Source organism: Sciurus carolinensis, chromosome 7, assembly GCF_902686445.1.
Source record: "Sciurus carolinensis chromosome 7, mSciCar1.2, whole genome shotgun sequence".
Lineage (NCBI taxonomy): Eukaryota > Metazoa > Chordata > Mammalia > Rodentia > Sciuridae > Sciurus > Sciurus carolinensis.
The window spans coordinates 47,925,743-47,935,214 of record NC_062219.1 but is presented as its reverse complement, the minus strand read 5'-3'; positions in this window follow the sequence as shown (position 1 = coordinate 47,935,214).

The window sequence follows — 9,472 nt, the reverse complement described above, 5'->3', positions numbered from 1 at the left end:
CTCATTTGTTGTTAGCTGGATTAGTTGGTGTTCCTGGATTGGGAGAGGGGGTGTCCTCATACACTGCCATGGAGAAGTAGGATGGTTTGTGAATAAGAATTCTTATTCCAGGACTGGAGCACTAGCTCAATGGTAGAGTACTTGCCTAGCATGAACTTAGCCCTGGATTTAATCCCCAGCACTGCAAAAATCAAAAAAAAAAAAAAACAAAATCACAAAACTATAAAACTATTCAAAAATTCCTGTTCCCCTGTCACTCTTTGGCTTTGAGATCTTGGATAACATTATCCACATCTTGGCCTCAGTTTCTTTATCTATGAAATTCTGCCAATTCCTTGATAATAGCATGTATCTCAGAAAGGTGTTAGAATTAAATGAGAAGATGCATTAAAATATTTATCCTCAAAGTTAAATATGTATATATATGTATATACATATATATAATTTATATCCTATATCTAGAACATAGTATATACCCAATAAATATAAGCAATTATTATAAGAATAAGGAACGTACAACTAGCCAGCCTAGGTTACCCCCGTGTTCTTGTTGTGCCACTGAGAACAGTTTTAGGAAATGATCACGTTCCCAGATCTTTCCCCTCCCACCTCTAAATAAAAGCAAAATCCATACCACACAATCAACTCCAAAAGCATTAACAAGTATATAGTATATGATTCTGTATCTATGTTGTAGTGCACTCTGTATAGGAAAACATCCTGGACAAACCTGTTTTAAACATCTCTAATTTTTCTCAGATTTGTTCTTCATATGCCTACTATCCATCCATCATTTCTTAATCCCACTCCTCAGCCTCTCTAGCTATATTCCTCTCTACATTTCTCCTCAGACCTTCATTCATATATTCCTCTCAGCAAAACATCAATGTATGAGTTCAAACTAAAGTAAAAATTGCAGCTGCACAACTGGTAATAAATAAAACATGCTTCAATTCTATGGTATTTTGCATTAAGATTTTGTCAAAAGATTCCAAAATACCAAAGTGCATTATGAAATTTTTAAGAATAAAATATTTTTACATAACACTAAATTACTTATGTTCATATCTATTAAAATGCCAAAGTAGATGGATTATATAGATAGTTTGATCTAATTGCAAGTTACTGATTGTTAGCGACAGAGGTTGTTGGTCAGATACTGTCTTTTGGGGGTGATCACGCCATGCCAAGGTTGGGAGAAAGGAATTTAATGATGGGGAATCTCTATTAAAAGTGTTCATACTTGCCTTTTAAGAGTGGTAGAAACTCTGGAACCTAAGATTTTAGGCAATGTTCTTTTCACCAGAAACTTCTTGACTTTGAGGCCATAACTGTGCTCTCTCGCCCTACATATAGGGATGGAATGGTTTCTTGCTTACTCTTGCTTTCAATATGGAAGGGTCTTCTGAAATCTAAGAATAGGTCTGTATGAGTAGTGCAGGTTGGCAGCATCATTAGCAAATGGATTTTACATGTGTCTGTGTGTGAGCTACAATTTCTCTGTTAATGAAATAGAGGGTACTTTTCTCATTGATATGCCTTGGAACATATGAAAAAGAAAGTTTACCCAGATAGTCATGCAGGAAGAAGGGTGTAGTTAGAAAAAATAAGTGATGCCTAAACAGAGACTTGAAGAAAAATATAAGTTACCCAAGTGGAAAACAGAGTGAAAGAGAAAGTGTTCCAGGCAGAGGAAAAGTAAATATAAAGACCAGTTGCGATAGAAAAACTGGTACATTTTAACAACCAAAGGACAACTTTCACTTGGTATTTCCAGGAGGCCTACTCTACGTATAAAATTGGCTCAATTCTGCTTAATTTCATAGATTAAACAAGAAAGGACTCAAGCTGGTGAGGCCTGCAGATAGCCCATGGAAATTTGCTGGGGCTTCCTCTTGTCCATCTCACCCTTGACACACAATCACTGCTGGGTAGACATACACATTCACAAGTTTCATCAAGCCCAGGCGCTTCTCAAACTTTAATGTGCACATGAACCTCCTGGGGATCTTATAAACATAGACTCGGAGTCTGCCCATCTGGGACAAGGCCCAGGAGGCTGCATTTCTAATACTCCAGGTGATGCCCAGGCTGCTAATCTGAGGACTACCACTTATGGAGAAAGAATTAAGAGACTTCACTTACAGCTCATGCCTTCCAGTGAGACATCAGCACATCCTCAATGACAACTGCTTACCTTTGAAAACATTATCACCTAATCCCTACAATTTTTACCCTGCAAAATATTTTAAAGACCACTTAGTCCAATTACATCACTTTAAAATGGAAAAAATAATAACAGCCTAGGACTAAGAATTGACATGCCTTAGGACACTGGGGTATTGTTGACGATAAAGTCAGGAATCCTCAGCCCAATACAAGAGGATCCTTCCTGTCCACCACACAGCCTTTCCTTTTCAAGAAGTTCAGACAAAAGAGGATTCTGAACTGTCCTTGACTGACATTGATGGGGATGCAAGAAGTATAAGAAGAAAACAATGTAGCTAAGGAGCATTTCAAGGTGGAGAGTGACTATATCCAATTCCCCAGAGCTAGGCTCCCTAGCTCCTGAACCTGAGTCTAGGTTTATATTATGCTAATAGTAATTTATTTTATATACTTCTAATTATAATGAACACAAATCTATAACCTTAGTCACAGGTTTCCCTTTCTTACAATACTGCATTTCTGAGGTTGCCTTTGCAAAAATCAAATAGTAGTAACAAAATTCTTACCCAAGGGAGAAACAGAATTTTGCCATATAGCCAATCAGTACTTTAAAAGAGTTATATAAAAGGTTTACTTCTATTGTCCAACTTTTAAAAAAATATTAGTCATTAGTAACAACAATAACTTAACAAATGTACTGCTTTTTACCAACACGTGCATGATTTTATATAGAAAATAAGAAAAAAATTCTTATACTAAATTTCTGAGAGTTAGAATCTTCCAATGTCCACACCAAGTACTTGGGCAGAACTTGAAAATTTCTTGCCCAGTGAGACCTTTCCTTGGTCTCTTGATGGATAAGTAGTATACTTATCTTTATTTGATATTGGACTATCTCTAAGCAGCCACATTTGAATTTCTACTGTTCACACAAAGGGTTACTGTTGTTTTCATGTTTTGAAGCATTTCTTTTCATTTGCTTCTCTATTAAAAAAAAAAAACTATTCTCAGAAATTCTTGTTATTTATCAAACTCAAAGAAATATTTTATTAAATTCAGTAAATTCAGTAAATAAGTCTTCAAAAATAATAAAAGCCTCTTTAGAGGGGTTAGATTATCTGCTGAGTGCTAGAATTTTAATAGCTAAGTTCATAATAATGATGTTTTGTAATATTTATATTGAAAAATCTGTTAAACTGTATAATGCGTACTGTCATATGTAGCACAGCAGTTTACAGACTTCCTGGGCCTTGAAAGTTGGAATTGCTCATTTTAGGAAAGTAACCAAGTCTCAGGGGTTTAATGTTCCTCTGATAATAATCAAAGTAAACATGTTCAATATATAATAACAGTCTACTAACAGGTGGTTTGCTTTTCCCCAGTTGAAGTTAAACCACAAGTCACATCTTGTCCCCATGTGCATAATGTTACTTATGCATTTACTTCAATAGAAGGATAAAAAGTCTATAATCTGTAGGACATTCTCAACTTTACAAAGCAGTATGCATTACAACATGGTTGACCACACGCATTTTCACATCTATATGGTAAATAGAAATTTCACTGTCAGGTCTTAAAAGAGCACTTATGAATTGAGTTTCAAATTCATTCTATGAACCTAGCCCCTGATGTAGAGAAAGTGAAAAATCTCTTTTCATCATTCTCCTCTTTGTCCTCCACCAGAGGGTCTGTCTTCAGCCAGTGGAGGTCATCTACTGGCTTCACTGCCTGGTTAGGGTCAAATGCAATTAGAATCTTATCCAATGACAAAAACACTCATTTGCTAGTCTAACAGAAGCAATTGTGTGTAACACTCATGCCTTAGAAGACTAAAAACCAATATGTAATGGACAATTGAAGGAAGCACACTCTAGTGGCTGTTGTAAACTGTGGCTTATCTTCTGACAATTATTTGTTTCAGTAGTCCATGAGGTTTACTGCCTTTGCTTCACTGAGTCAACAAATATTTAATGAACTCCTATTAAGTGTTATGCTCTGGGCTAATATTGGGAATATAAAATTAAATAAGCATTATGTCTTTTCTGTAAGGACAATATCACTAACAAAAAATGTGACCAATGAACACTGTCAGTGCAAAGGGTGACACAGAGCTAAGTAAGGTATAAATTCGTTTGGAAGTGATGTTGCCCTCTTCAACTCCATAATAGTTTTCTTTTCTATAATTTAGTCAATGCATAATCATTGAGCATCACCTACTAGGTATCAGGCACAGTGCCTGATTTTTGAGTAAGTAGACATAAAACGATATATGGTGATATTCTATACAGAATTTTTGGACTATGGGGTTGGGGTTGTGGCTCAGTGGTAGTGCTTGGCATGTGTGAGGCACTAGTTTCAATTCTCAGCAACACATATAAATAAATAAATAACAAAAAGGTCCATCAACAACTAAAAAAATATTTTAAAAAGATTTCATTGATTTCATTAAAAAAGAATTTAGGGCTGGGGATATAGCTCAGCTGGTTGAGTGCTTGCCTTGCAAGCACATAGGCCCTGAGTTCAAATCCCCAGCACCGCAAAAAAAAAAAAAAAAAGAATTTATTGATTAGTGTATGGAAGAGACAGTATTAGACACATAGTGATAGAAATAATTATCATTTTTCTAAGAGCTATGAAGCAAAAGTACCAAGGGCTATAAGAAAGCTATTATACTCTATTATACACAGGATTCTTTAGATCTGTATTTGTTTCATCCTTGTATCACCCACAGAATTTGAAAAAGAATCTGAAAAGTGACAGATATTTGTTCAGAGTGATTGAGCCCTACATTTGAAAATGGGCATGGTGGCACATGCCTGTAATCCCAGTGGCTCAGGAGGCTGAGGCAGGAGGATCGCAAGTTCAAAGCCAGCCTCAGCAATTTAGTGAGGCCCTAAGCTACTCAGCAAGACCCTGTATCTAAATAAAATATAAAAAAGGGCTGGGGATGTGGCTCAATGGTTAAGTGACTCTGGGTTCAATCCCCAGTAACCATGAAAAAAAGAAAAAAGAAAAGAAAAGAAAATGGGGCAAAGAATGTCACTCTTTAAAGCGGAAAATATTAAAACAAATTGGAAAACCTAAAAAAAAAAAAAAAAAAAAAAGGAAAATTTTCTGGACACATAATCTACCAAATTGAATCATGAGAACACAGAAAACTTGAACAGACCAGTAATGGTTAATGAGATTGGATCAGTAATAAAATCTTGCAAAAAAGAAAAGCCCATGACTGGATGGTTTCACTGCTGAATTTTACCAAACATTTGAAGAACTAACACCAATATTTCTCAAAACTACAGACCAATATCCCTGATGAACACAGATACAAAAATCCTCAACAAAATACTAGCAAATCTAATCCAACAGCACATCAAAAGAATTATACATCGTGATCAAGTGGAATTTACCCAGAGATGCAAGGATGGTTAAACATATGCAAATTAACAAATATAGTATATCATATCAACAGAATGAAGAGCAAAATCCATGTGATCATCTCAATAGATGCAGAAAAGCATTCAGTAAAATGCAATATTCAATAGGGCATAGTGATGCATTCCTGTATTCCCAGCAATTTGGGAGGCTGAGGCAGGAGGATCACAAGTTCCAGGCCAGTCTCAGCAACTTAGCAACTCAACAACTTAGAAAGACCCTGTCTCAAAATAAAACATAAAAAGGATTGGTGATGTAGCTCAGTAGTAAAGTGCCCAGGTATTCAATCCTCAATACAAAAAAAAGAAAGAAAGAAAAGAGAAAAAAGCAATATTCTTTCATGATAAAAAAGCTTCAAAAAATTAAGTATAGAATGAATGTATATCAATACAATAAAGGCTATATATGACAAACCCATAGCCAACATCATACTGAATAAGGAAGATTAGGAACAAGATAAGGATATCCACTTTTATCAGTCTCATCTGACATGGAATTGGAAATCTTAGCCAGATCAACAAGTAAAGAGAAAGAAATAAAGGGCATATTGCATGTTTTTATACATTGAAAAATCTAAAGACTCCACCAAAAACCTAGTAGAACTTATAAATGAATTGCTGCATACAGAATCAACATATAAAACTAGTACATTTTTATACACCAATAATGAACTTGCTGAAGAAGAAATTGAGAAGGCAATCCCATTCACAATAGCTATGAAAATTAATAAGTAAATAAAATATCCATAAATAAATTTGACCAAAGCAGTGAATGATTTTTATGGTGGAAATTATAAACACTGAAAAATGTTGAAGAGAACAAAAATACTGGAAAATAATCCAATATTCATGGATTTAAATAATTAATATTATTAAAATGTCCATGCTACCCAAAGTAATTTACAGAGTGAATGTAATCCCAGTCAAAATGCTAATGGCATTCTACATAGAGATAGAAAATAACAACAAAACTCATGTGGAACAACAGAAGACCATGAATAGCCAAAGAAATGTTAAACAAAAAGAACAAAACTGGAAGAATCACAATACTCAACCTCAAAGCACACTACAAAATTATAGTAACCAAAACAACATGGTATTGACATAAAAAGTAACATATAAAACAATGGAACAGAACCCAGAAATAAATTCATGCATCTAAAGCCAACCCATCACTCTATAGCCACAAAAAACGTTTGGAAAGACAGTCTCTTCAAAAAATGGTGGTGGGAAAACTGTATTTCATATGCAGAAGAATGAAACTAACGAGACCTCTATCTAGTTATATCTCACCTTATTAAAAAGATTCAACTCAAAATGGATCAAAGACCTAATACCAAAGCAATTAAAATACTAGATCTGACACTATGAAGCTAGTATAAGAAAACAAAGGGGAAGCAAAACTTCAAAATGTCAGTTTAGGCAATCATTTTCTTGGAGACCCTAAATTCACAGGAAATCAAAGTAAAACTAGACAAATGAAATTATATTAAGCTAAGAATTTTTTGCACAACAGTAGAAACAATTAAGAAAATAAAGACAAAACCTCTATAATGGAAGAAAATATATGCAAATTATTCATCTGACAAGGGATCAATATTCAGGATATTCAAGGAACCAGAAAAAACTCAACAGCAAAAGAAAATAATAATCCAATTTAAAAATGAGCAAATGATCTGTATAGACATTGCTTTTAAAAAGATATATAAGATATAAGATATACAAATGACCAACAAGTATATGGAAAAAAATGCTCAACATCACTAATCACCAGGGAAATGCAAATCAAAACCAAAATGAGATATTATATCACCCCAGTTACAGTAGCTATTTTCAAAAACACAAAAAACAAAATGCTGAAGAAGATGTGTAAAAAGGAAACCCTTGTACACTATTGGTAGGAATGTAAATTAGTATAGCCATATGGAAAAAGGTATGGAGATTACTCAAAAAACAAAAGTCAAGAGAAAGAAAGTGTATAAAATAGAACTGTTGCATGATCCAGCTACCCCACTACTGGGTAGATATCTAAAGGAAATAAAATCAACTTATCAAAGAGATTCCTGCACTTCCATGTTTATTGAGCACTATTCACTATGGTCAAGATATGGAATCAATCAAAATGTCCATCAATAGATGAATGGATTAAAAAAATGTGGTCTATATACATAGTGGAAAATCATTCAAATATAAAAAGAATGAAATTCTGTCATTTGTGGCAACACAAATGGAACTGGAAGATATCATGCTAAGTGGAATAAACCAGGCACAGTAAGGCTCCCACTCTTGTTCATATGGGGGAACTCAAGAAGTAAGTTTCACAGGAAAAAGTATAAAAGTGGTCATGGAGGTTAGGAAGAGTAAGGGACAGAGAAATCAAAGGAGGTTAGATAACAGGTACCTAAGTACCCTTATAAAGGAGGGATGCATTCTAGGGTCCCACAACACCGTATGGTGACTATGGTTCACAGCAATTTATTGTACATTTTGCAGAGAACTAGGGGAAGGGAATCCAAGGATGGTAAATGACTGGAGAGATAGAGGTGCTGATCACCCTGGTTTGATCATTGCCCATTGTGTATGTGTATTGACTTGTCAAATTGTGCCCCAGAAATATTTGCGAATATTGTCTATCTATGAAATAAATATTTTAAATGAAAAGATTAATCAAAATTACTAGCTCTGATAAACATTATTGATATTTAAAGTATTTCCAGTTTTCCTCCTTCAAGCATGTGGCAGAATTACACTTTTCTATCCCTTTGAAGATAAATGTGGCCATATGATTTGCTTTGACCAATAAAATGTTATTATAATGGATATATATCACTTCTGTGTAAAAGCCTTTAAGAGGAAATGTGCAATTGAATGTGCTTCCTCTCCCTACTATGACGACGATGTTCCAGATGAAGAGTAATCTATTACCCTGCATCTCTGGCTAAGCAAACCTGAGAGCCTCCACTGACTGGATAGATAACTTAGTCGTGCAACAACCTTTGTTGCTCTAAGCCTCAGAGATTTATAGATTGTTCCTTGTAGGAGTTTAACCTAATCTAAACAGGCTGATAACCTATGTAAGGTTAGATATCTGAGCATAACAAGGGCAAAAACATCTTTAAAATATTAAACAAACTATTGGTAAGATTAGCGTGTAGGAGTTTAACCTAATCTATACAGGATGATAACCTATGTAAGGTTAGATATCTGAGCATAACAAGGGCAAAAACATCTTTAAAATATTAAACAAACTATTGGTAAGATTAGCGTGTTTCTTAACTCCCAACAAAATTCGTGGGGTATTTACCAAAAAAGAAATATCTCTTTAAAATGGATCCTTAAAAAATGTAATGCTTGGCATGAGGAAATTTATTATGTAATTATGGAAGGATTCTGTGTGTATGCCAACTGATTAAAAAATACTGAGAAGATTGACACAAAAAATGTATCAATGTGTCTCTTCTGTACTCTGATATTATTTACCAGACGTTATTACAGAATTTGAGTAAGAATGTGAAAGAGTCATGCTTTAGGATATTTTAGGGCAAGCTTGTCATTCGTGTGGCCATTTTTGTATTCTATCTTCATTCAGCAACTCTTCTCTTCTGGACTCCTGCATGTATCTTGCTAGCTCTACCAAGTGTACCTGTTATTAAGACATTGCATTTAATAAAACAACCTTCTGTGAATTTGATTAACTAGAACATATTTAACAAATTTGTTGATTTCTGGGTAATCTGTTTTTTACAAATATTCTTTTTTTTTTTTTGAAACTTCCTATATTTATTGTAAGAAAGTTTTTGAAAACGTTATCCTACATTATACAGTGCCCTTGTACCAGGACAGCAATGACAACAACGAAACAATAAAGAGGT